The 27465-nt window shown below is 41.2% G+C and overlaps 1 long non-coding RNA gene across 9 annotated transcripts; it reads left to right on the top strand.

Moving 5' to 3' along the window:
* The first annotated feature begins 590 nt into the window (after window positions 1-590).
* LOC136530845 (uncharacterized) lies at window positions 591-11468 on the top strand. Of its 9 annotated transcripts, none has more exons than XR_010777883.1 (11): window positions 591-982; window positions 1091-1241; window positions 1418-1528; window positions 1624-1746; window positions 6450-6955; window positions 7068-7283; window positions 7647-8434; window positions 8617-8661; window positions 10075-10167; window positions 10454-10563; window positions 11117-11468. It is a non-coding gene; the product is annotated as an uncharacterized lncRNA (long non-coding RNA). The 9 variants fall into 9 exon arrangements; XR_010777884.1 differs by having other exon boundaries at window positions 8374-8434; XR_010777882.1 differs by having other exon boundaries at window positions 7068-8434.
* The last annotated feature ends 15997 nt before the right edge of the window (window positions 11469-27465 follow it).

The following is a 27465-nucleotide window of genomic DNA, read 5'->3' on the forward strand; positions in this document are numbered from 1 at the left end:
CCGATCCCGACTGGACGTAGGGCACGTTGCCCGAACCAGTATAGATCCTGTGTCATTGAGTGCTAGGCCACCTCCGATTACAACGTACAGTAAAACTATAAATATTCACTAGTTGATCACTTTCTACACGACAATACTAATGATAATGATAAGTGTTCACATTACCGAGGAAGTTAAATTTGCTCTGCAGGGCATATGCCCTCACACATGCAACCGTCACATGAAGAATCTCGTGATTCGTGCCACCTTTACTTCAACTCCAATACAAATGAATTTAAGGCTATGTTTAGTTGGGTGAAATTTAGAAATTTGGCTACTATAGCACTTTCATTTTTATTTAGCAATTAGTATTCAATCATAGACTAATTAGGCTCAAAATGTTCGTCTCGCGATTTCCAACCAAATTGTGTAATTAGTTTTTTTCTCATCTACATTTAATGCTTCATGCACGTATCGCAAGATTCGATGTAATAACTACTGTAACACTTTTTAGAAATTTTTTTTTGAACTAAACGAGGCCTAACATCGAATACACTGCGACATACTGTACCGTCTGCACGTCCGTATACACAACTTGTTTTTTTATTTCCTTTACTTCGACCTGGCCCGCCACCTAGCGCTCTCCTCTCACCTGCCTGTTCCCAACGACGAACCGTCGCCGTCGCCGTCGCCGTCGCCGTCGTCGGCTCTGACGCCGCGTCGGCCTCCTCCAGCTCGCCTGCACGCCGTAGCACCAGCTCGCAGACAAGCTGCATTCTTCCCTCTACCTCACTGCGTCGCAGCATCAGCACTGGGCGGCGCGCCGGCGGTGACCTAGGCCAGCCGCTCAGTCGCACCGGAGGCAGGATACGCAAGCACCATGGAACGAAGGCGCCGCACCGCCATACATTCTCTCCGGCTGCACCGCCGCCTGACCTGAGTCTCCTGGCCTGAATCCTTCTCCCTACAGCTCTCTGCCAGATCCTCCTAGATCCGCCCACAGGCACAGTTTTGTTCAAAATTCGTTTCCTATTTCCGCCCAGATCTATGTGCTAGTCTTTGGTTCAAGTTCCGGTCTGTGCATTAATATTTGGTACTCGTATTGTGCTAGGTTTTGGTTTAATGGAGCCCTCCGGTTTTGGTGGCATGGGAGAACATCTTCAGGGAAAATGCACTGGATCTATGCCTTGGCTTGGCGCGTCATCCTCGTGCCTATCTCTGATGGCTAGTGTTGTTCCACCAGATGGACTCACCCAAAACAGGTTTGAATCTTTCTAAGCACATAACGCAGCTTTCTATTTTCAGGTATTTTTGTTTTATTTATTTTTCAGTTTTACAGGATGTTTTATTTTATTACTAGTTTGTAGCATGCTTACATCTATAACTCTTTGGTTATTCCATCTTTTTCTTTGATCATGCTGTTTGAATCAATTTGCAGTTCTTTGGCATCTTGGTACAACCACGTGTCTTCTAGCAATCAATATCTGTATTTTACTCCATCTACCAATTCTAGTGTTGAGGACCGGTCGTTTTCCATGGATTGCTGTAGGTAATTTTGTTTTCTCATTTTTTTCACTGCTTAACGGCGCTAGTGTTACAGGTTAAGTGATAAACTAATTTGTATGCTCAAACAAACTCTTGCAGAAAATACGAAGAGGCACGACCTGCTAATGAATCTGATACTGGTCCAGAAAAGCTGCCAATGCAGCACTTCGAGCAACAAATAGCAAGTGGTTACTCTTCAAGCTAGGATGACCAGCGTGATAGGTTAGTTTTCTAAAACAAATTGTCCTTTCAATTATGCTTTATGCAATTCATTAATGCAGTTAATGTTGCCTAAACTGCAGCTTTTTTAGGTGCGATCCTCCGATACTGAAATATAAAACTTTTGCATATCAATGTGTGTCCAGATTTTATTTTGCAAATTGATGTGGAAAAAAATTGTTTTAGCTGATCAGGCTTAGAGCTATATGGGTCTCATTGTTAGCAGCACTCCATTCCACATGTCTTAAACGATTGTCTTGTGTTCCACTCACATTGTATAAGCAACTTAATGGATCCTAGAATATAAAGAGAATCAAACCCTCACAGAAGTTTTTACTAGCTTTGGCGAAGACTACTCCGTTGTCTCCAACCTGGCTTGCTTCCACTATACTAATCTTTTACATATGAATCCTGCCTCCAAAAGCTGGGCAGGCAGTGTGGCCACGTCGCGTGCTTTTCCCGGCCGTTCGATCGGGCGCGCGGACGGCCCAGATCGGGCAAGCCGCGGTCATTTTTCAAAAAAACCCTCGAACTTCAGTTGAATCAACCCGCTGTCCAGGCCTCCTCTCACTCGGGCTCATCCATCTCACCGAGCGGCGGCACGGGCGCCAGCCACCAGCGAGGCGGCGCAGCCCCACGGCCGCGGGCGAGCCGAGCTGTGACAGAACCGACCAATTATACGAAATTAAGTAAGAAAATCATCCACCAGAGCAGACGATTGAACAAACTTAAGCGCGTATAACCCGGTAGTCCGTGAAATCACGAAGGATTTCAAACCAACTCGTGTCCCAGCCATGATCGTAATAAGTTTAGCGGTCAACATCACAAATTACATAAAAGTTCGCATCACAGATACATCAGGGTTTAAACATAGTTATTACAACCAGTTCGAATAAAAGTAGCGGAAGTCATTTGTTCAAACCATACACACACTCACGCGGAGTTTAAATACAGTGTCCAGCGAATGATCATCTCCAACAAAAGCATCAGATGAGACGTAAGGAATGACCATGCCCATGGTCCTAAGCATCACCCATCGCAGGATAAAGGCAGTTGATACAGTAGCCGTAATACATCTGCCCATCTGCAACAAGTGGGAATAAAACCCTGAGTACGAGAAGGTACTCAGCTAGACTTACCCGACATAACCAAAATAAATGACACCAAGGATCATGACGGGCTTTATAGTGGGGTAGCTGACTCATTTGCAAAAAGAAGCAATTTTAGCATTTCAAGAACATTTAGAAAAGCATTTTTGTCAAGTTAATTATTATTAACCTGTCGACTAGATTTGCACCTATACTAGAGTAAACATGTGATTAAGCAGATAATGATAACCAATGATCATTAAACAACTTTCATACTGTCATATTCATTATAACTGTCCAAGTGTTCCATAAACATTTACTACGATGAAATAACTCAAGTCAAGTGCTCACTATCCAGGAGCGATGGCGATTCGAATCGATTCCTAACCAGCTGGTGATTTATTCCTTACACAAACCTCACTCACCCGCTAAAGTGAGATATTGATCACCGAGTCAACTTTCCAGGAATCTCGAGTTTGCCAGGAACCACATGTACCCGGGGGCCGACCGACTGCACTTTGGTCTTATCATCCCGCCCCCGTGTCCTACCACACCTGCTCCGGCACAGTGCGTTGCGGGCAATCTACTCGGTCCCGAAAAATCTCTCAGCTTCGCGGTCGGAAGGTACTTTATCCGGCCAGCTAAATGTAAGGCATGCGTTTCAACATGTACTTGAGGCCCAACAACGGTCGGTCCTTAATCGACACAGACGGAAAACACTACAGTCCAAAACTCTGCAAGTCTCCGTCCGGTCTCAACTTCATTTAACACTTAGTTATACCATGACTTCATAGTCATCCAAGCAGATCCAGGTAACCACCTATAGCTCGCAGGTGACAAGAAATCACCTGACTTCTACCGGTCTAAGCCAGCTAAGCATTGACTTGACTGCGGATACCAGGGTAACAAGGATATAGTATAACAAAGGTAGACAAGGTATAATGCAGCAACGGTTGCAAACAACTCCTGAACGTAATGCATCAATTAAAGTAAAACATTTAATTAAATAATCGCAAACCGGGAGAAAAATGCTCCGAGGCTTGCCTCTCTCGAAAGAGCTCGGACGGTGATCGGGGCACTCCGGAAGTTCCTCAACGTCCTCCTCGTCGGCTTCTGGCACTTCCTGCTGCTGCACCTCGAACTGCTCCTCGGGCTCCTCGGGTATGACGACTGGGTTCTCGGTTTGCGATCCTGTATGATGCAATGCGCGTAAGTGATTATGCAAACGGTGCATCTAAGGAGATGAATGCAATGGATATGTTTAAATGCAAGGTAGTCAACATCATCCAAGAAACTATACTACAAGCACATGTCATCTACTGCATTCTCTTCTACTACTAATATGTTAAGTCAACATATCTTATGAAATGCTTCAAAGATACACCAAAGATATTATTATTAACTAATCTTGTATTAAAGATGATTATTTTATTTCCTTTTAAATTAGGGCTACAATAGCAATCTATATTTCTGGTGCTTATAAAAATCTGAGAAAATTACAGTAGCATGGTAATACTCTAATTAGACTACCATCAGATTTTCATGGTGTTTGAATGAGTGAATTAGCCTACACAAAAATCACAAACTATGGCATGATTTTGTACATAAAAATACTTTGAACTGTGAAAAGTGTCAAACAACAGAACTAGTATTTTTCCTAGGTTCTTCATAGCATATAATGACTGTACAAAAATTGTCACATGCATGTTTTATACAAAATTTGCCCTCTAGCAAAAATAACAAAAATCAGCTATTAAAGGTACTTGAACTACACCTAAAAATTTTCCCACAGCACATGCATGCAACATATTTTTCCTAGGAAATACATGACATAAGAAGATTAACAAACTTGGAATCATATTTTTCTGAAGCCTATAGATTTTTCTACATATTTTTCAAGTTATCAGCAATATTCATGATTAAATAAAATTCCACAGCAAAGTATCTCAAAATGACATGCACAATTTTTCCCAAGTAGATCTGATGATAAGGAACCTAGACAAATTTATCTCAACAGGTTTGGAACAACTTTGAGTACTCAAACATTTTTCAAACCATTTCAAATTTCAAATAATAAAGAATAAATTGAAACCATTTATTCAAACGCTACTGGGCCAGCCCGAACGGCTTAGGCGGCCCACGACTGTGCGCGCACACGGCCCAGAACGGCGCAGCCCAGCACCGGCTTCCTCTCAGCAGCGGCGACTGGCAAATGGGACCCGCGCGTCAGCGAGAGAAAACAGGGGACGGAGGGAGACGACGGCGCGGCAGCTGCGAAATTCGCCGACGGCGAGTTCTCCGGTGAACCCGACGGCACCGGCGTGCTCCCCACAACTATGCGCACCCATCCATACCTTCATTTCAACCTCTACCGTACCCTAGCAACGACGGCGTCAGCAACGGCGGGCGGCAGCGAGATCGCTGCGGCACTCCGGCGACGGCGAACTCCCATTGCCACAACCAAGCTTGGTACAAGCTTTACTAGACTACTACGGAGCTATCTAAGCAACTAGAAGAAGACGTAAGAGTCCCTAGCTAACCCAACCACGGCGGCCTCAACTCCGGTGAGGACACGCGCATGGCGGCGGTGTCGGGAACGGACAATGCGCCCTTACCAAAACTCAGACGGTGCAGCCAAGGGGTGGAGGAGGTAGAAGAGAACAAGGCGGCACTGCGATGAAGATGTAGTGAGCGATTTTGCGACGACGAGCAAGAGCGAGCTCGTCGGAGTTGCTGCGGCTGCTGCGGTGGAGCTGTGAGCGAGCGAAGAAGGCGAATGAAAACGAAAAACGAGCGGTGAACGGGTCGGGCAGGCGCGCGGGGGCTTAAGGCGAGGCCAGCGGTGCCAGAACGGCCGCGGCGCGTGGCCTGCGCGAGCAGAAGACCGGCGACGCGCGGCATCCACGCGGCGGTGAACTTCTGAACCGGTCGGGTACTGTAGCTGCGATTCAGAGAACAACAGGGCTGACTGACAGTGCCAAAAGATGATGCTCGATCTCCTAATCCGTTGAGTGTTAGCGAAAGAAATCAAAACGAAAGTTGTACACCTACATGCCAGCTACAAAACTCATTTAGAAATCACTGTCTAATTCGCAAAGGACAGAGAGTAAAATCATGCCAAAGTTGTGTTCAAGAAACTGAAAACTGGAGTTTATACTTAGAAATTTCTAAGTGTTGAACTCAACCCAATTTCTGACTTGTGGGACCATTTTGAGCATGTTGTGCACATTTTCATGACTTGGTCACAAAATACTTTTTGTTCCTCATATAATTTGCTACAACTTTGTTTTAGGTTGCTCAGACATGCAAACATTCTAAGTGGTACTTTTTGAACAGTCAAACCAAAAAGTCCTAGGGTCAAAACAAGTCAAACCATGATTTGGAAATCTTAATTAGGCAAAATGATCAACATGAACATTGTTCCTAATGACTTTCTAAGCATAGCTAAGATGTTTAACAATGTATTTAGCCATACCACACATTGGTCATACAATAATCAAGCACTAAAGGTACTGAAACGATGAAAAACAATTGAAATGATACTTTTGTTTCAAAGTCATGTTTCCCATGTTTCAAGTGATATATGCTCATGAATGGATGTATGATGCGCATGATCAGGAAATGCAAGTGCAATTAGGCAAGACTAACACCAGGGGTGTTACACGAGCGCGGCCCTGCAGCCGGATGCGCCCACCACCGCGGCCCTGCAGGCGCCTCACTCGCGTCTCGCGCCGCCGCCGCGGCCTCCCGCTCCGTGCGTGCGGTCAGCGCCGTAGCCACAGCGGCCCGCCGCTCACGCGCCGATCCTCCCAGCCGCTTCGCCCGCGCCGCCGACTACGCGCACTCGCCGGACGACGCCAAGACCTCGACGGACAGGAGTCGGCCCTGTACGAGCACTGGCGCAGGGCTTTCAACAAGGAGCGTGACCACGCCGACCACGCCGAGATGGCTTCAGGCCACTCCTACCACTTCCTCAATCCTCCATGTGGTCCGTGGCGTCGGCCCCTATCCTCATGTGGCGGTGGAAACATCCATGGAGAAAGCCAGTAGATACAGTCCATACGGGTGGCGACGGATCTTGTACATGACGGCAGAGGGATCGGGCTTGCTTCTGATCCATGGAGGTGGGGGACGATTAGTTCCATTTTTCCCAATTGTTTATCTGCCCTTCTCTCGTATTTTGTCTGTTCCTTTGCTTCTGATCCATGGAGGTGGGCTCGCTTCTAATTTTTGCAGATCTATTGGCCACATTATCTTCCGATCCCTGCAGATAGAAGCAAAACGAGTTATCTGATAGTGATTCGGCTTCTTCATCTCACGAATGGCTGATTGATCCAGAAACGGAGGAAGATCCCCCAACCGCAGTCCCCATCCATGGCCGCCTGATTACTGCAGTCCGCTGGAGAGGCCCCAATCCTCCATCAGGAGCAGCTCCTCTCAAATCCTCCACCGGTAATACTGTATTCATTGCATTTACGTGGTTATCGTCAATTGTGTTTCTTGTATGATAGAATTATGATGATACTATACATCTTGTCAGTTGTCAGATGTCAATGTACTTGTAGGTTTTTGTTTATTTCGATCAATAATTCAATACCAATATAACTACAAAATTTGGATTCTTACTGTCATGTTTAAAAGTAAGAACTCGTGTAATTGTAAGCTAATAAACTTCACAACCCTTTTCCTAACTAAGCGCCTAACCTAATTTCATTTTGCTAGGCCATTGCATCAAATACCATTATTTTGGAAGGTATTTTTAATCTTCCATGATCAGAGAGTTTACAATCTGATGGACATGAAATTTTTTTGTAGACATAGGTTTCTCATTGTCACACAGATGCCATTTTGCTACTTATAAGTCCATATATGCTCAGTTCTCCTTCCCCGACGGCAACACCATATTATCTCAATCTGTTCAGAGCACAGTGAATGCGATGACTGACTATTTGTTTAGTGCTTTTGGATACAATTATAAAACACATAGTGAGTTGTACAAAGCAGGCTTCTTCCTTATAGTAAAATCATGCACACATTCAAAATTCACTTAAATCCTGTTCAAAGTTCAATCCTATGTAATTCAAAGGACTGCAATAAGGAAAAAAAAAAAGAATCTAACATCATCTTTTACATCCGTAATCATAAAATAAATTATCACTCAGATCAATAAAACATGTGTTATCTGATTCATGATGAACATGGGCTATTCTCTGATGAGGGCGCAGCAAAGCCGCGCCTATGTTTGCCTATTTCTTCTCTCTTACTATGCACAGCATGTGTTTGATAAAATGCCTGTAAAGAGATTATGGAGCTAGCTACATCTAGAATTATTTGAGAGTAAATCCTAGAGTATCACAACAGAACCTTTTAGTTTTCTATCTCTTGACAGTTACAGTGCTCACCATAATTTTCTCTATCCCTATTCCTCTTGGGTTGGCTATTTATTTTCTAAAAATAAAAAAGGTACTGCTGAAATCCATACAAGTAGATACTCCAATTTAGCACTGCTTATGTGTAGCAAAGATTTGGCTAATCTGTGCAGATGTATATCCTGAGGAGCAAAGTTCATTTGGTGCTAGATGTTATCCTGAATCATGCTAAAGGTACCTGAGTTATCATGTCCAACTCAGCTCTAATAACTATCAAAGCAGAGAAAAATGGGTCATATCAGTGAAAAAAAAACGTGTTTTACTTGAGCATTTTAATACAACCATGTTTGGCTCTGCTGAAAGCTTTGAATTTAAACTCAAACAGCATGTAATATTTGCCTTATATACTATTTCAGACATTCTCTTCCATTGCAACATCCTGACTCTGAACTATAAGGCAGGCAAGTCTACTATACCTCCATCTTTCTTCTGCTATATTTGGTGCTGATTGCTAAAGCTCTCCACATAACTTTCTCAACTCATCGACTTCTCCTAATTTGGATTTTAGCTGGGCTACTATCTCTCTCCTTCTGTAAATGATTTGGCTAATCTGTGTAGTTAAATTTTTTACTTTGTTTTAAAAGCTTCAGAACTGCAGCCACTGCCCACTGCTATAGCCTATAGGCATGATCCTTTTGTTTTCTACAACTACAGCCACGCGGACAGTTCCAAAATTTCCTTCTCAGCTGTAGAAATAGAGCAACAGTAAGAGAAGCTTTTTAAAATTGGTTATCTCTATATAAGAAAAAAAAAAGTGCACCACCACCACCAACAACAACAACAACAAAGCCTTTAAGTGCACCAAGACCTACCAAAATTTAACCAATTGGAACTCATTTCATATTTAATTGAAACCTTCCAATATGCTAAACTAACAATTGAAAAAAAAAAACAAGTAAAAATAAAAATAGTATCTCTGGCTGCAGTTCCCTGTATCATGCTTATCCTATTCTCCAATCTCCATAGTTCCGAAACTTAGTATAGGGATACATACCCAAAAGAGCACGTTCTGATTTTTCCCGTCTTACACAATTTCTAAACAAAAGACAGAATTGGAAGAGAAGAATTCTGTAGCCATTGCATATGCTGCAGTCATTATAGGAGTTCTAGCAACTTCTTTGTGTATGTCCATGTGGTACCCCGTGGTATCGATCGTGTATATGCTGCAACATATACAAAATCAGATTCATGAGAAGTTGACACGTCTGCTTTGGTTATCACTGAGTTCTTGACTTGTTTTTCTGAATCACTATCTTATCGTATATTTTGAACTTCTTTTTCCTCTCTTCAAGTTCATATAGGCAGTTAGGCACATCATACTTTTTTTTTTTAGAATGATCTCCTTAATCAGGTCGTACACGTACACCGGTACACGTCAGTACGTATGCAATCCGTTCTATTACTACGTGGCGAAGACAACATATAGTCTCCAAATGGACTCACACAACAGTATGCAGTCTGGCCCAGACACAGGCAGGGCGCGGCAACGCCGTGCATGATTTCTAGTTACATACCAACTCTGGAACAAAGATATATGTACCAGTTGAAGCTCAAAGTGTATACTAATTTTCTGGAAAGATCATCTAGAGATTAGTACCAACTATACAAAAATTGTTCTAAAGCAAGGAACAATGTTTTCCTGGTGTGGGAGAGATTGAGCTCTAACTAAAATTCAGTTTGATATTGTCTAGTATTCCAGAACTAGCTTAGTACTAACTATACAAAAATTGTCCTAAAACAAGTAACAATGTTTTCCTGGTGTTGGAGAGACAGAGCTCTAATTAAAATTCAGTTTGATATTGTCTATAATTCAGTTTGATTTGTCCAATCCACAACCATGACTGGCGATAGAGAAGGCTTGCACCAATCTGCCCTACATCAGTTCCAATGTGGAAACAACTGGCCAGGTAAGCTAATAGGCAAATGTTCCTTGTGAATTTGAATTGAACTAGATCATGACAGACAAGCCAGAGAGCTGCCATCTATGCATTTAAAAAAAAATGAATGCAATTAGGGGGAGAAAATCCCCACCTGAGTTTGAGATGTTTCATTCAAAAGGGATATTAAAACCTATCCGGCCAATGGTTTCCCAACATGCAAATTATGCACTACTTATTTACTGAAACTCGATTGTGTTAATAATATATATATTCAGCAGTAAATTTATGAGCACTATATATGTATGTTCACCAGTTTTGGCGATGACTACTCTGGTGATGAATCTGATGATGTTCCTGAGAACCAGTCATTTGAGCATACTTGCATGAGCATTATGTTTGTGTCAGCGCGTGAATGGTTTGTTGGTAAAACTTTTTTCTGCTACAATTCTTATTAAGTGGCTTATTTGTTGCAGTGCATGACATAAAGATTTTGTTGAATACCATTGATTGAATTTAACTAATTCTAAATGCACACCCATTTTGAAGGAACACTGAGCAATTTGCACGATATGAATTAAAATGTTCACAAATTATTTAAAGTTTCACCAGTTTGGCATGTAACTTAGTCGCCACATGGTTTGTTCTTTCAATTATATGCGAGCTACACTGATTGAATCATGTGGGCACCAAATTAAGAACATTTAGTTAATTTATTATGGCAACTGATTTGCAACCACATTTCTGCTGAGATGGTGTGTTTCTTATAGTGGTTCTTCAATCAATTTGAGTGGTGTTTTATGAAGATTTGGGCGTTTGGCTTTTTGGTCCATGCAAACCTTATCTTTTGGGTGAAACACTATGCATGTTTTCTCTATACCTGAAAAATTATGTCAATGAAGCTGTCTTGTTCTAGTTCATTCGTCCCAACTTAAAAAGTATCGATAAGATGTCCTAAAGCTTTTGCTTTCTTTCACAGGCTACACTGGTTGAAAACATGGTGTAGAGTGTCGTGATTGGACTTCAGAGCATCTTGTGGAGGCCTGAATGAATGGTTACTACAGAAATACTTCTGTGCTCCAGAAATACTTCTATTGATGACTCCTAAGTTATAGCAGCAAATTCTATTGATGGAGGATCCGGGCTTTGGCGGGAAGTATTAGTGCTGCCCGTGTTTGATATATAATTGAATTGTGTTGAGTGCCAAATTGCCAATGGATGTAAAAACTAGTACAAGATGATGTGAGAATTATGTCTCCAGTACATAGCTAGGATATTTTATTGTAATCTTGTTCATGATGTGGTGGTGAAATAGGCAGCAAATTCCTTCACATGTGGTGCAATTTTGTTTTTGTGCAACAAAAATGAGGCATTGTGATAGCTGATAGAAAAATTAAGAGGTGCTAGTCCTATTTGTCTGAATTCGAAAAATGTTTGTACCAATAGGCGAGAAAAGCTACATTATAAAGAAAATGGAAGAGAAAAAAGAGAGAAAAAAGTTATGTACAGAAAGCGAACGTGGGGTTCCATTTAATAGGTAGTGGTAAATATCTCCACGTGTTATAGTAACCCAACTATCGTAAATATGTATTAATGTTATCGTAAATTAGTATATAAAATTATCGTAAATAGAGGTGGCTACGGAATAATTTATTTTGTAGCTGACTATCGAATATACTCTCCCTATATATATAAATCTAGTTAAACTTAAGATTTGCTTGACTTCTTGAAGTGCGTGACGTGTAGTTATTTTGGAACAGAGGGGGTACAATGAGTTCATGTATGCCACTAATGTGATGTTCTAAAATACTACACCACGGTACCAAAATAAATGCATATCTCGTACTTTAGGAGTCCAACAAAATTAAGTTTGACCAAATCTACATAAAAATACTAAGATTTATAATATCAAATAATTATCATTAGATTAGTCATATCATATATTTTTATACTAATCCTATTTAGAGGTAAAAATGTTAATATTATTTTATATAAGTCTTGTTAAATTTGAGATTTATTTGACTTCTCAAAGTGTGCGATATGTACTTATTTTGGAGCAGAGGCAGTACAATGAGCTCATGGATGGCACTATGTGATGTTCTAAAATACTACACCACAATACCAAAATAAATGCATATCTTATACTTCTATGAGTCAAACAAAATTAAGTTTGACCAAATCTACATAAAAATACTAAGATTTATGATATCAAATTATTATTATTAGACTAGTCATATCATATAATTTTTATACTAGTCCTATTTAGAGGTACAAATGTGAATAATATTTTATACAAGTCTAGTTAAATTTGAGATTTGTTTGACTTCTCAAAGTGCGTGATATGTACTTATTTTGGAACAGAGGCAGTACAATAAGCTCATAGATGGTATTGGTGTGATGTTCTAAAATACTACACCCAAAGTACCAAAATAAATGCATATCTCATACTTCCAGAAGTCAAACAAACTTAAGTTTGACCAAATCTACATAAAAATACTAAGATTTATAATATCAAAAAATAATCATTAGATTAGTCATATCATATTTTTTATACTAATCCTATTTAGAGGTACAAATGTTAATATTATTCTATATAAGTCTAGTTAAATTTGAGATTTGTTTGACTTCTCAAAGTGCGCGATATGTACTTATTGTGGAGCTCATGGATGATACTGATGTGATGTTCTAAAATATTACACCGAAAGTACCAAAATAGTTGCTTATCTCATACGTCTAGGAGTCAAAGAAATTTAAGTTTGACCAAATCTACATAAAAAATAATAAGATTTATAATATCAAATAGTTATCATTAGATTAATCTTGTCATATGTTTTTATACTAATCCTATTTAGTTAGCTAGTGGCTACTAACTATTAGTTCCATTAATACATTTAGAATTGCTGATAGGCACTAATAGGTACCAAAAGATGCCAACGACCTATTATTAACTTATTAGTATGTGGATCCAAAATGCCCCCTGCTAATGATTATCTAGCTAATCCAAACAGGTCCTTTGAAACATAATTAGACATATTTTATGGTTATTTTTTTTGAGATAGTAGATGTCGATAATTGAAATATATATTTGAGAGAATTTTAATTTAATTTTTAATAATAATAGATGTGTCTAATTTGGATGCAAATTTTAGGGGTTACTTAATTTTTTTGTTTAAAAGACACAATTGGATAATTTACATGAAAATTTAAGGGTTGCTCAATATTAGAGGGAATGCACAAGCGATGTCAATTAAACCTTATTTAGCCTGAACACATGTGAAATGAGGTAAATAGAGTACAATCAAACCTTAGCCTACCTTGACGTGACTTCAAGGAAGATGTGTACCTCACATGTAATCTGTAACTAGTACTTTAGGTTGGCTACAAAAACTAGAACTTTTGTTTTGCTATCAAATTTACTAGTGTTGGAGCAATTGGTACTTTGTATAGGCAAACAAGATGTGTCTCAGAAAAACGAGAGCAATGTAGTGGTATGAATGAAGGAGACATTTATGTGTCAATGTTTCCTGCAGATTATTCTGTTAAGGGAACAAGATGCGTCCAGGCAGGGAAACTGAGTATTGCATATGCATGTACACGGCTACACGGGTGATAGCAATCACATGCAAAGTTATACTGACTAAATTCTGAATGGAAGTATTTTGGACAAGCTGCATTCCACTTAAGCTAAAATGTAGAACAGCTAAGGCATCAGATGTTGGGGGGATATACATCAAGGACATTTTTGCACAAAAAGGAGCCCTCACAAAGCATATACATAGTGCTGGAAACCATTTATGCTTGAGAGTGAGCTAAATGTTGTGCAATGGAACAATCAAATGTAAACCATCTCTAGAATAATAGCTACTAGATAGAACACCACTATCCATGCTAGGTTCTTGTCACGAGCTTGTGCCTCAGCCCTCAGGTCGTGTGCAGTGCACATATTCTATGCAATTGTTTTTGCCTTGCGTATCTTATCACCTTTTTGCTTGATCACCTCCTCCTTTGCTGCATAGCTTCATCGCAGAGCTGAACCGCCAATAGGAAAAAAATGTTGTAAAGTGAGTCCTTTAGCTTTCACTATTAGAACTTATGGAACAGAGTTTCTCTATGCAGATAAGGTTAAAAAACAATGTTCAGGTATTAAGCATGTTACCAAATTGAGTAATAAGAAAAATATCGTGGTTCCATGGCGAACTGAAACAAGTCTATGCACATCTATGCATAATCGCAACCGCAATTTTGCTTGTGTGGAAATGTTAATCGTTAAAACTCTAGTTGTAACAAAACCTTTTCTGTTTGCTCTTATCCGTACAAATTGCAACCGCAATTTTGCATGAGCTCCCACAATTTTCATTGTGCCATCATCGCTTGCAGATGCCAATAAACTTAGGTCCTCAAAATTTGTATGAGAAAATAAGTATCTCTATCCAAAATTAAGGTAGGGAATATTATGGACAACAAAAGAGACAAACACACAAGGTAGATGGTACTATTCATTGCATCAGCTAAACAAATCAACACCAGCTATTTGTTCCTAATTCTCAGACAATAGCCGCCAGCTAAATAAACTGAGACAATTTTGCTATGAACTCTCAGAAGTTATCTCAGGATACCATCGCACAGAGTTTGTCCATCACATGTGCCTTCTCTTTCTTTTAATATTAACCTGATGCCCTCTCAACCAGCAATGCTGAGATTGCATTCAATACTTAGTACAGCACAACAACTCTCAAACATTTTTCACAAACACACGAGTGATAGCTGCACATGCTGCCATCAGCTTTTGCAAACGAAAAATGCCATTATGGTGCACTTTCCAAAATTGTAAACAGCTCTCAACCCTTTATCAAAAGGAAAGCTTGAATACTAAATTTTGATCAGAACATTGTACTACATAATTATCACAAATGTAAATTGAACAAGGCTAGCTAAACGCGGCATATAAGTATTGAAATCGTGAAAGCATAAATTTGCATTGGATGGACAACATATCATGCTACTCTTCTCAGTAAACAAGCAGATTTCATCCTATTGCTGTCATGTACAGGGAATCAAAATTAGCAAACAAATCACTAGATACAATTTTATCACAAAACGAGAGTAAATTATCTGTTAGATGACTCCACCAAATATAAGTGTCAATGTGGCAGAACCGTCTAATCTAATGCCTCCCAGGAGTACTCGTCTTCTATTAGACACTAAGTACTCAGGGAGAACACTAAATTACGTAATTCTGTCGGGCACACCCAAAGGAAGAACCTGAAAATCCACATTTTTCCATCAGGATCACAAATGAGAGAATAAAACTTACATCCTTCTTAAACCATTTCTTACATCACTTTTAATACAACATCAGAGTATAATATGTATTGTTATAACAGCGGAATGTAACCATATTATCAGAGTTATAAACAATTTAAGTTGACAGCGGTATCTAAACATGTGGACAGAGTTACAGCGGAAATAAATATCTATTCATGACATGATGAAGCATTGATATGTAAACTATGACAATAGATTATACAACTTTTATTTAGAAAAACATTTAGTGAGAGTTATAAATGAAAACTAGGATCGCAGCGTTAAGGAAATCCTCTCTGAGCCCACCAGGAGGAATCCACACACAAAGGTCAGCTCTAGCTCCACCTGCTACCTGCAACAGAGGAAAATAAAACCCTGAGTATTCAATTGTACTCAGCAAGACTTACCCGACAGAAGGAAAAAAAAGACTCCAAGGATATGCAAGGCTATCTGGCTTGTGGGTTTATTGCATCTGCAGGAGCGTTACTAAAAGTGTGTCCTTATATTCGATTTTTATTAGCAGTGCATTAGTTCATTAACTAACCATTCTATGTAAGTACATGTACTACTTTCAAGCAGGTGGTAAGCAATCAGATTTTCTTTTTTATTTTTCATCTTTCGGTTCTTACTACGGTGCTGGAGTTAAGACAAGTCATACCGGAACGCCAGCGATTCGCGAATCAATGCCCCCAGCTAGGTACCCCGAAAACACACGCCCCGCTTGTACCCCGGGCACAAGCAGGACCAACCCACTACCTCCTGTCATGGGGTCCAGGTCCCCGTCCAAACTGGGACTCCAAGCCCCCGCCCCTGAGTCTCGGACTCAGTGCGGTGCAAGGACCTCTTAACCCAAAAACCACCATGATAGTCGGTCCGAAAAAGAGCCGGAACCCATGACAAGAGAGTAACAAGTCTTCCAAACGCCCATACCCAAGTATGTGCTCGGGATAATAAGTCTGTGACTTGCCTATCGTCTTATACAACGGCCGATCCTTAACCGACACAGACAGGGAAAGCAGTGTAACCAAGCTATGCCCCGTGACCGTGGGACACAACTTCTTACACCCACCAATACCCAAACCATTTTCCTGCCCGGTCACCATTTTTCTTTCTACTATTTTATATATTCAAAGTGATAATAATACAGTAATATATTTCCTATCTCTCGCGAGTGACATGCAATCACTCGACTTCTATCGTAGTCATGTAGCATAGCAGTCTACACGATCTTGTTATACTATTAAGACTCATAGGATAAAGACTCATAGGATATATATGCAAGTGGGTTTCATTCAACTCCTTAAAACTTAATGCACAAATCCTGGCCACCTGCGCACCCGCCGGTGATGGGAAAACAGCGCAGGGCAGCGGTGGACCCAGCCGCACGCGGTCGTCGACAACCAGGCCCGAGGCGGCCCACGGCACGATGACGGAGGTGAAGCGGAGCCACTCGCGGACGACAGTGGGGCGGCCTGGTGCAGCGGCGGGGGCGCTTCGGTGGCGAGGAGCAGGTGCGGGGGTGGGCCAGGGCCCACACGAACCCGAAGGAGCGCACAGCCACGACGGGGAGGGACAACGCTGAAGGCTGCGGCCCAGTGCGGCAACGCGGCTCGGACGCACGGAATGCAATGCGCCGGCCGAAGGGAGAGGCTCGTCGGTGGGGCACTGCGGTTGCTGTGGAGCGCGGGGAGGAAGAGCGCGGACGAGTCGGCTTACGAGGCGCGGCTCCTCGGCGACGCGGACTTGGCCGACAGCGGGCACGAGCCGCGACGCGACGGCGCGTGACCACGGCGGGTACTCGACGCACCAACACAGCTGTGGCATTGGCGGTTGGCAGCAGAGAGAGAGAGAAGAGCAGAGCGATGGTGCTGGCGTGAGGTGGCTGTGAGCAGCACGCTCGAGATGCGCCATGGCGGCAGCAGGGCGCGAGAGGGGCAGCGCCCTGGCTCTGGTCCAGCGCGGCCGCGGGGACGGGGCGACGGCGGGCGCGAGACGCTACAACGCGCGGCCATGGCGAGTGCTGCGGGGGGAGCGGGCATGGAGGGCGCTGACGACCGAGACAGCGCAAGAGGAAGAGCGAGGAGGCAGCGCTGCGGGCACGAGCATGGCGTGCGCCGCGGAGAGGAAAAAGGAGGGGCGCGGGGAGTAGGCCAAGGTGACACAGGCGCTGCCACGATGATACTCGGCTCGACAGAGGCAGTCAAGACAAGGACAGACCACAGAGGCAGCAAGACAAGACCGAGGCAGCAGAAATAGAAAAGGAAGAAAACAACATGAGTGACCGGCCAACTTTATTAACGTCGGGGCAGTGCGGCGTGCTTCGGTAGCTTTGCAGATCGACGGGACGATGCGAGCAGCAGGCCGGCCATCTTTCTTAAAGGCAAAAGACAACGGCAGCGTAGCAGCACTAACGACGCTCGCACAAGGCGCTGAGCGCAGGACAACAATGGCATGGACAAGACGGCTCAAAACTGGCGGAACGCGAAGGCGGCCAGCTCGGTGGAACATCCGGTACATCCCTCCCGCACAAGGACACGAGGGAGCACGCTGCAACCGAACACAAGGGCATCGCGGCCGGGTAGGTGAAACGAGCGGTACGAACGCACAAGAGCATTTGTTTACCAAAACCCAAGTTGCACCTTCATCTACCCGACTTGTACTTCAATTTTTATTAAAACCCCAACACACGTTCTATATTATTATTGATTTATAAAAATCACATTTTAAGTCAAACTATTAACTTACACTTTAAATTTTATTTAAGTTCTAATTACAAGTTATATTTTATTTGGTTTATAAAAATTGTTTTTCCACGCCTAATCCCATAGAACAAAAACCATCCACTACCCTTTTTTTGTTAGAATTGTTTTCAGACATTCATAAATATTTTTACGCACTGAATAATTTAACTTGGACGCTTATCTGAGTCCATAAAACTAAGTCACACAAGATTTACTTATCACATCAAGTACGTTCTAATTAAAAAATCCGAGAAACTCGTTTCAATTTTTTTTTCTTAGGTCTAAATCGCGATGCTAAACAAGCTCGTAACACCTGGTGTTACAGCCAAATAGCTGTGGACTTAAAATTTTGGTCACAAAAGAACCTTTATGCAATACGGTGATGATGCTTTGAAGCTATAAACATGTATGGTCTGATTTGCGCATAAATCAAATATTTTAACAGCATAGTGATTCCGGCCAAAGTGATATAAACACCTTTTGTTGGATTTTGGCCATCATCTAATAAAAATCTAGATACGTGAAATAATAAAGTATATCACCAAAAATATAATTGGGCACAATTTGTCGAACAATGGCAATTCTCACAACTAGAAGCCAGAGACTAATGCGAGAATTCATATAGATGGACTCAGTTGATAGACTGTTCTTGCATCTTAGATGACAAACTTGCCTAAGAATTTCTTTGTGGGTAGCTGAGAATTCAACGAACCTTGACCAATGTGCAGAAAAATAATTCGGCCATGATACCCTGTAAGTGTAGAAAGGTGTCACCGGCAAAGGCAAATAACAACTATTCTGTTTAGGAGGTGCAGTGCAGGACATCACAGTTTTGATATCTACCTTTACTGGGGGATGTAATAGTAATTAATTGTCAAGACTATCTAAAAGATACTCTACAACATCAAGAGAACTCAGCAGTTAATACTTAAGTCAATCCATATTTATTAAGTGCAGCATAGTAGGAAGTATTTCTCAGCTAGTCAACTTTAGCCAATGTCAATGGGCAATATGATAAACACATCTCTGTAAAGAAAAGGTAAATCCTAGTTACTTCTGCATTAGCAACATGGCAAGCCAAGTAGAAAATGCAAAATGGTATTTCACTATTTCCAAATGCAATCTCTAGGACACACTGTATTTAAAAAAAAATACAACCGATGTAACAGTTCTGAAAACTGTTAAAAAATACAAAATGTATTTGGTGTGTCCTAAACATTTTACAAACAGCATGTCTGCAGAATTAAGCTTTTACTTATTATAAACTTCTTATATTTCTTGGAAACAGTGGCAACCAACTAGCAAATCTCATCTACGAACAAAACCCACTAACTTGTACTTAACACAATATTCTAAGAACAAAATCAAGTATTAGTTAAAGTGCTCGCTCATCATCTAGGAAATAACTAAGAAAAAATAAACGATTGCTAAGAATTGCATTTGCAGACCTGAGAGATTCACAAATAAAAAGGAAAAAATGAATGAGAGTTACAACAAATTGTACTAACCTTGTCCAGAATCAAGATCCAAACCTGAACCTTAGTCTGTGTATAATGCGTGGATGTATTGCTTGAGCCCCTTGGGCTGATTACATAGGAGTACATGGCTTGGAGGGCAAGTAGCCTCTCCTAGAGATAAGGAAGGTTATCCCAGGATTACAATCAATCCTAAACTAACCATATCCGGAGTTGCCTAATATACTCTAACAGAGAGGAGAGACTATAGGCTAAAAGGATCAACCTAGAAGAGTAGGATATGAACTAGAAGGTAGACAATGAACATAATTCTATTGTAGAATTTGTGCATGGCCCAAAATCAGTATTCCCCACTTGGCATATTGTTTGTGCACATCACTAACTGTTCTATTCTTGCATTCACCTTTTTTTAATAAACAATAAACCTTAAACATAATTCAACATGGTTCAGCTAGAAAATATTAGGCCAGCTGAATTAAGCTTTTTATAACTCTTGGGTTCTCATAGTGGCCAACGCTATCAGTTCATTGCAGTCACTACATCTATTGCCATTTCAATTGTAGGCCAGGCAGAATCGAAAAGAAATAGAAGCTACAATCAGAACAAAAATCTTGTACTGCAGTACTGCAACCCGACAAATAAATTATTGAGTATAAATCCTAGAATAGAAGGATAGACAAAGATGAGTAGGACACCTTGTCTAAAGAAAACCAAGATGAACTCTGCAAAGTTCTGGATGCAACCTTTTTTATAAAATATGAGAGATCTAACAGGTCTCTAATTCTAAAACTTGCCGCTAGCAAGTACTTCAGTGCTAAATGTTTCTCAGTTTGTTGCAGACCCAAGAAGTACTAGAATAAGAAAATTGATCTCAAATATGTATTAGACAGAAAAGAAAAGGCTAAAAGAAGGCATATGTAGAATTGAGACAAAAAAGAAAAAGACAGATAAATTCTGATTGTCCTGTATAAATGAGCATGATGCTGGCAGGTTGAGCTACATTGTATTGTTTTTAAAAATTAAAATTCTAGGACTCATAAACAAAATTAAACCGTAACAGTAGCTCACCTGTGATTAAAACTAAATACTATGATACCACTGAAAAGGGTAGTCTGGGCCAAGTAAGCTGTGTCTTGAGGCCATGTGCTACTATAACCAAAACTGTGTAATTTGTGGCACAACTTTTTGATACACAAGAAGAATGACAGCTTGACTGTTCATGAAAAAGAATATAAATGTTACTATGATAATTTTCAACCATGGAATAGAAGTATTCAAAAGATGTTTATAATTATATAGTGAGAGTAAGACACCATGTAATGCAATTTATGAGAGTTCGCACAAATCATACTAACCTTGTCCATAATGAATATGTAGATCTGAACCATAAGCTGCTATAAAATAAAGAATAAAGTGAGGAGATTAAGGACAATAAAATATAATGATCTGAGTAAAGTAGGATACGGATTAGAAGGTAGACAATAATCATTACAAAAATAGAAATATTTTGTCAACTATAGCTTAACAAATAGAAATAGAATTACTGTGCTTTCAAAAAATTAGGTTACCTGGACTATAATTAAAAGTGAAAGCCTCTATAAAACCGGAAAAAATGGAAAACTAGACTAAACGATCACTGTGATTAAAAATGAAAGCTTCTAATATAACATTAAAAAATTGCAAACTGTGATTAACAGTAAAAGCTTCTATACAACAACAACAACAACGAAGCCTTTAAGTCCTAAACAAGTTGGGGTACGCTAGAGTTGAAACCCAACAGAAGCAATCAAGGTTCAGGCACGTGAATAGCTATCTTCCAAGCACTCCTATCTAAGGCTAAGTCTTTGGGTATATTCCATCCTTTCAAGTCTCCTTTTATTGCCTCTACCCAAGTCAACTTCGGTCTTCCTCTGCCTCTCTTCACGTTACTATCCTGACTCAGGATTCCACTACGCACCGGTGCATCTGGAGGTCTCCGTTGCACATGTCCAAACCATCTCAATCGGTGTTGGACAAGCTTTTCTTCAATTGGCGCTACCCCTAATCTCTCACGTATATCATCGTTCCGAACTCGATCCCTTCTTGTATGACCGCAAATCCAACGCAACATACGCATTTCCGCGACACTTAGCTGTTGAATATGTCGTCTTTTCGTAGGCCAACATTCTGCACCATACAACATAGCAGGTTTAATCGCCGTCCTATAAAACTTGCCTTTTAGCTTCTGTGGTACTCTTTTGTCACATAGGACACCAGACGCTTGCCGCCACTTCATCCACCCTGCTTTGATTCTATGGCTAACATCTTCATCAATATCCCCGTCCCTCTGTAGCATTGATTCTAAATATCGAAAGGTATCATTCCTAGGCACTACTTGACCTTCCAAACTAACATCTTCCTCCTCCCGAGTAGTAGTGCCGAAGTCACATCTCATATACTCAGTTTTAGTTCTACTAAGTCTAAAACCTTTGGACTCCAAAGTCTCCCGCCATAACTCCAGTTTCTGATTCACTCCTGTCCGGCTTTCATCAACTAGCACTACATCGTCCGCAAAAAGCATACACCAAGGGATGTCCCCTTGTATGTCCCTTGTGACCTTATCCATCACTAAAGCACACAAATAAGGGCTCAAAGCTGACCTTTGATGTAGTCCTATCCTAATCGGGAAGTCATCCGTGTCTCCATCACTTGTTCGAACTCTAGTCACAACATTGCTGTACATGTCCTTAATGAGCCCGACGTACTTCGTTGGGACTTTATGTTTGTCCAAAGCCCACCACATAACATTCCTTGGTATTTTATCATAAGCCTTCTCCAAGTCAATAAAAACCATGTGTAGGTTCTTCTTCTTCTCCCTATACCGCTCCATAACTTGTCTTATTAAGAAAATGGCTTCCATGGTTGACCTTCCGGGCATGAAACCAAATTGGTTCATAGAGACCCGCGTTATTGCTCTCAAGCGATGCTCGATAACTCTCTCCCATAGCTTCATAGTATGGCTCATCAACTTAATTCCCCGGTAATTTGTACAACTTTGAATATCCCCTTTATTCTTGTAGATCGGTACCAATATACTTCTCCTTCACTCATCAGGCATCTTGTTCGATCGAAAAATATGGTTGAACAGCTTGGTTAACCATACTACAGCTATGTCCCCGAGGCATCTCCACACCTCGATTGGGATACCATCCGGTCCCATCGCCTTACCTCCTTTCATCCTTTTCAACGCCTCTCTGACCTCAGATTCTTGGATTCTCCGCACAAAGCGCCTATTGGTGTCATCAAAAGAGTCATCCAACTGAAAGGTTGTGTCCATATTCTCACCATTGAACAATTTGTCAAAATACTCTTGCCATCGATGTCGGATCTCATCCTCCTTTACCAAGAGATGCTCCCTTTCATCCTTAATGCACTTAACTTGGTTGAAGTCCCGTGTCTTTCTCTCACGAACCCTAGCCATCCTATAAATGTCCTTCTCTCCTTCCTTCGTACTTAAATGTTGGTAAAGATCCTCGTACGCTCTACCCTTTGCCACACTTACAGCTCGCTTTGCAGTCTTCTTTGCCACCTTATACTTCTCTATGTTGTCCACACTCCTGTCATGGTACAAGCGTCTATAGCATTCTTTCTTCTCCTTAATAGCCCTTTGGACTTCCTCGTTCCACCACCAAGTATCTTTAGCCTCGTGTCCCCTTCCTTTGGTTACTCCACACACCTCTGAGGCTACCTTCCGAATGTTGGTTGCCATCTTGTCCCACATATTGTTTATGTCGTCTTCTTCCTTCTAAGAGCCCTCTTTGATAGCCCTTTCCCTAAATACCTCTGACGTCTCCCCTTTCAGTTTTCACCACTTTGTTCTTTCAATCTTAGCTTGTTTATCCCTACGGGCACGCACCTGAAAACGAAAATCTACCACCAAAAGCTTATGTTGAGAAACAACACACTCCCCTGGTATCACCTTGCAATCCAAGCATGCTCGTTTGTCCTTTCTTCTTGCGAGGACAAAGTCAATCTGGCTACAGTGTTGTCCGCTACTGAAGGTCACTAGATGAGATTCTCTCTTTCTAAAGAAAGTGTTGGCTATCATCAGGTCAAAAGCTACCGCGAAGTCCAGAACCTCCTCCCCCTCCTGATTCCTACTACCATACCCAAAACCTCCATGAACTGCCTCGAAACCTGCGCTTGTAGTACCTATATGCCCATTAAGATCTCCTCCTATAAAAAGCTTCTCACTACTAGGTATAGCTCTAACCAGGCCATCTAAGTCTTCCCAGAACTGTCTCTTAGCACTCTCGTCGAGGCCTACTTGGGGGGCATACGCACTAATTACGTTCAAGACCATATCACCCACGACAAGCTTGACTAAGATAATCCTATCTCCTTGCCTTCTCACTCCCACCACACTATTCTTGAGGCTCTTATCAATCAAAACTCCTACTCCATTTCTATTCGCGACTGTCCCTGTGTACCAAAGCTTGAAACCTGTATTGTCCACCTCCTTCGCCTTCTGACCCTTCTATTTAGTCTCTTGAACGTATAATATATTTACACGCCTCCTAGTCGCGGTATCAACTAATTCTCTTAACTTATCTGTAAGTGACCCTATATTCCAACTACCTAAACGGATCCTAGTTGGTTCGACTAGCTTCCTTACCCTTCGCACCCGTCGACTCTGATGCAAAGACCCTTGCTCATTTTTCACTATACCCGGGCGCCGATGTAGCGCGCCACTAAGGAAGCGACGACCCAATCCTTGGTTACTTGACACCATGCCCAGATCACGACACGGTGCGTCACGGGGGTGACAACCCGGCCCTTGCCCATTTAACACCATACCCGGGTTCCGATATGGCGCGTCGCTAAGAGGGTTATGCCCCAACGATTTTCTATAACTCTTAAAAATTTCAAACTATAGTAAATTCTTACTCAGAACAGGTTAATTTGTATAGAAACAAATACATGATAATGTACGCAGCAGAATGACTACTAGTTCTTATAATCACAAGTTTAAAATCCAGATGTAACGGCAGACAAGGCTAAAATCTTCTAGCAGTAGAAAGCAGAGGCCTCATGAACATTTTCTCTGTAGACATTTAATTAAGTAATGGGACATAACATTTATTCTAATGTAGTACCTAGAATATTTGTTAAAAAGAAAATATTTTTTTATGAACTGTAATGATGCAGTAAAATACTATGTAATCCAAATTTGATAAGAATCAAATCCGTAGTAATCATCAACTAATTTATCGCAATGAACTATCTGTTCTTCTGCGAATAAGAGAAAAAATAATTCAACAGAGAACTGAAATTGGTGAATGACAAATACCTGGTCTGAATAGGAAGCAGTACTAGATCTGAAGAGGAATGAATACATAATAACGTATCTGCTAACTTCTAGATAATTATTGAAACCGGAATAAAAAAATATACCTGTACATATTAATGAAATATACATTGCAGTCAGACATGTGTACACAAAATATGTAATGTAGATTTTTATCCAGTAGTTACTAGTACAATTAAATCAAACCAAAATGCAATTAATTGTCACTGCATTCCTGCATTTAATATAACCAAAATAAACTAGCTCACGAATTGAAAGACCTACGACCATACAAGAAATAAATCTTAGTGGAGATGGCATTGAACTTACATCCGCTAGTTTGAATGTTCAAGAAAACAGTACAGATCTGTTAAAAACTATTTCAAAATGAACTATATTACCGAAAAGGCACCGCGGTCAATACCTTCAAATCAAAACGCTAAAAACAGATCTATTAGCATATAAGAAAGAAAAAGAAAAATATCAAGGGAACAAAACCAAAAATCAAAATGGATGGGCAGGTAAAAAATATGGAGAGACATAGAGGAGCGGCGGAGAGAGAGACGGAGAGAGATGAGAGAGAGGAGCGGCGGGGAGAGAAAAAGGACAACGGCGACGGCGGCGGCGGCGAGTATGGCAGGAGGCGTCGTCGCTTGGGAGAGAAAATAAGGGAAGCAAACGAGTGGGGTGGAAGATGGGCGAGTCGTGAGACGGAGGAGTGAAAGAAAAAGTTGTCAGTTTGTGTCAGAAAAGAATACGGCGTTTAGAAAACGTTCCGGTATAAAATACGAGCAGTATATGAGTGGGCTATAAAGGTTGTCACAGATCTCAAGACAACATCTAACGGCCGCATGCCTAGGAGCACATGCCCTGCAGGCTGCAGGGTAGAATTTCCGCGTCCTATCGCTCGGCTTTTACAGTGCTATTTTTTTAATATATATACTATAGTACGTTGTACTAACTTGTAATAGCAAGGCCTCGGCTTTTACAGTGCTATTTTTTTAATATATATACTATAGTACGCTGTACTAACTTGTAATAGCAAGGCCGTGTTTAGTTTGGCCGAAGTTAGCGCCGTCGAATTTTCTGTAGCACACTCTAGTATTCTGTTTGTATTTGATAATAATTGTTCAATTGTTGACTAATTAGGCTCAAAACGTTCGTCTCATAAAGTACAATTAAACTGTGCAATTAGTTTTTGATTTCGTTAACATTTAGTACTTCATGTATGTACTGTAAATTTAATATGACGAAGAATCTTCTTTTTACATAGTATCAAAATTTGGATTTTAGATGAACTAAACATGACCCAAACATAGGTAGGGACTCGGGAGCTCACCATGCGCGTGCAGTGCCCTTTCCAAAACGTATTGCCTGGCCTCAAAACATCTGACTTCGATCTTGGTTAAATTTTTTATTATATAGTTTGAACACATAAATTTTTTATATCATAGGATTAAGATCCAACAGCTTTCACTCTTCTTCTACATTCAGCCTCTAGTCCTCCATATATCACAGATCACAGATCATAATTTTTTTTTCTATGTAAGGACAAATCACAGATCCACCACCGCCGCCACCACCGCCGCGCCGGGGCGAGCTCGCCAGTCGCCGGCGCCGGTAGTCACCGGTGAGAAAGAGAGAGAGATACAAAAAAAAATTATGTGTGTTTTTTTTTGTTAAAACACACTGTGTGTTATATAACATTTCTGAAATTTTTTGAACTAAATGTTAGCTTCAATGACTGTTTTATTTTTTTTTAAAAAAAACTTCGACTGGGTCGTAAAGTTGTGTGGGATTTGTTAGAAATCGAACCTGTATTTTCAGCTTCAACCGGAATTTTTTTTAAGTTCAAACCGGGGATTCAAACACTTGATACGTTGTGTCATTCTCTAAAAAATAGGAAGTAGACAGAATATTAGGATTTGAATGTACGCGATGGACATTCGAGAAGACATCACATCTACCAAGCAAGCGTGCAATATATGAACCAATCTTCATCTGGATTTGATCTACATCTAGTCTGATATTACATCTTGTCTTGGAACACAAAAAACAACCGATTGATATAGGATGAAACGATCATCGATCGAACTAAACACTTGCCTACCAAAAGAGACGATGGCGGATGCGGATGCGATCAGAGGTCAGCGTTGTAATCGTGACCCCAGAACTGCCCGGAGGCGCCGAACTTGTACCTCTCGCACTTGGGGCCGACGGTGTCACGGTACGTCAGGCGGTGCTCCCACAGTACGGCAGACGCTACGGGCTCCTCGGGGAACTCCGTGCAGGACACGTGGGCATAGCCATCGCTGGTGGTGGGGCAGCGGATGTAGTAGCCCTCCCTGTAGTCCATGTGCGCGAGCTCGACGTAGCAGACATGGTCGCCGGAGGCCACGGTGGCGCCTATGTCGGCGACGCGGACGGGCAGATGGGTGCGCCAGGTTTTCCTCCAGGGGAAGAAGATGGACGGAGACGCGGC

This window comes from Miscanthus floridulus, unplaced genomic scaffold (assembly GCF_019320115.1).
Source record: "Miscanthus floridulus cultivar M001 unplaced genomic scaffold, ASM1932011v1 fs_220_2_3, whole genome shotgun sequence".
Classification (NCBI taxonomy): domain Eukaryota; kingdom Viridiplantae; phylum Streptophyta; class Magnoliopsida; order Poales; family Poaceae; genus Miscanthus; species Miscanthus floridulus.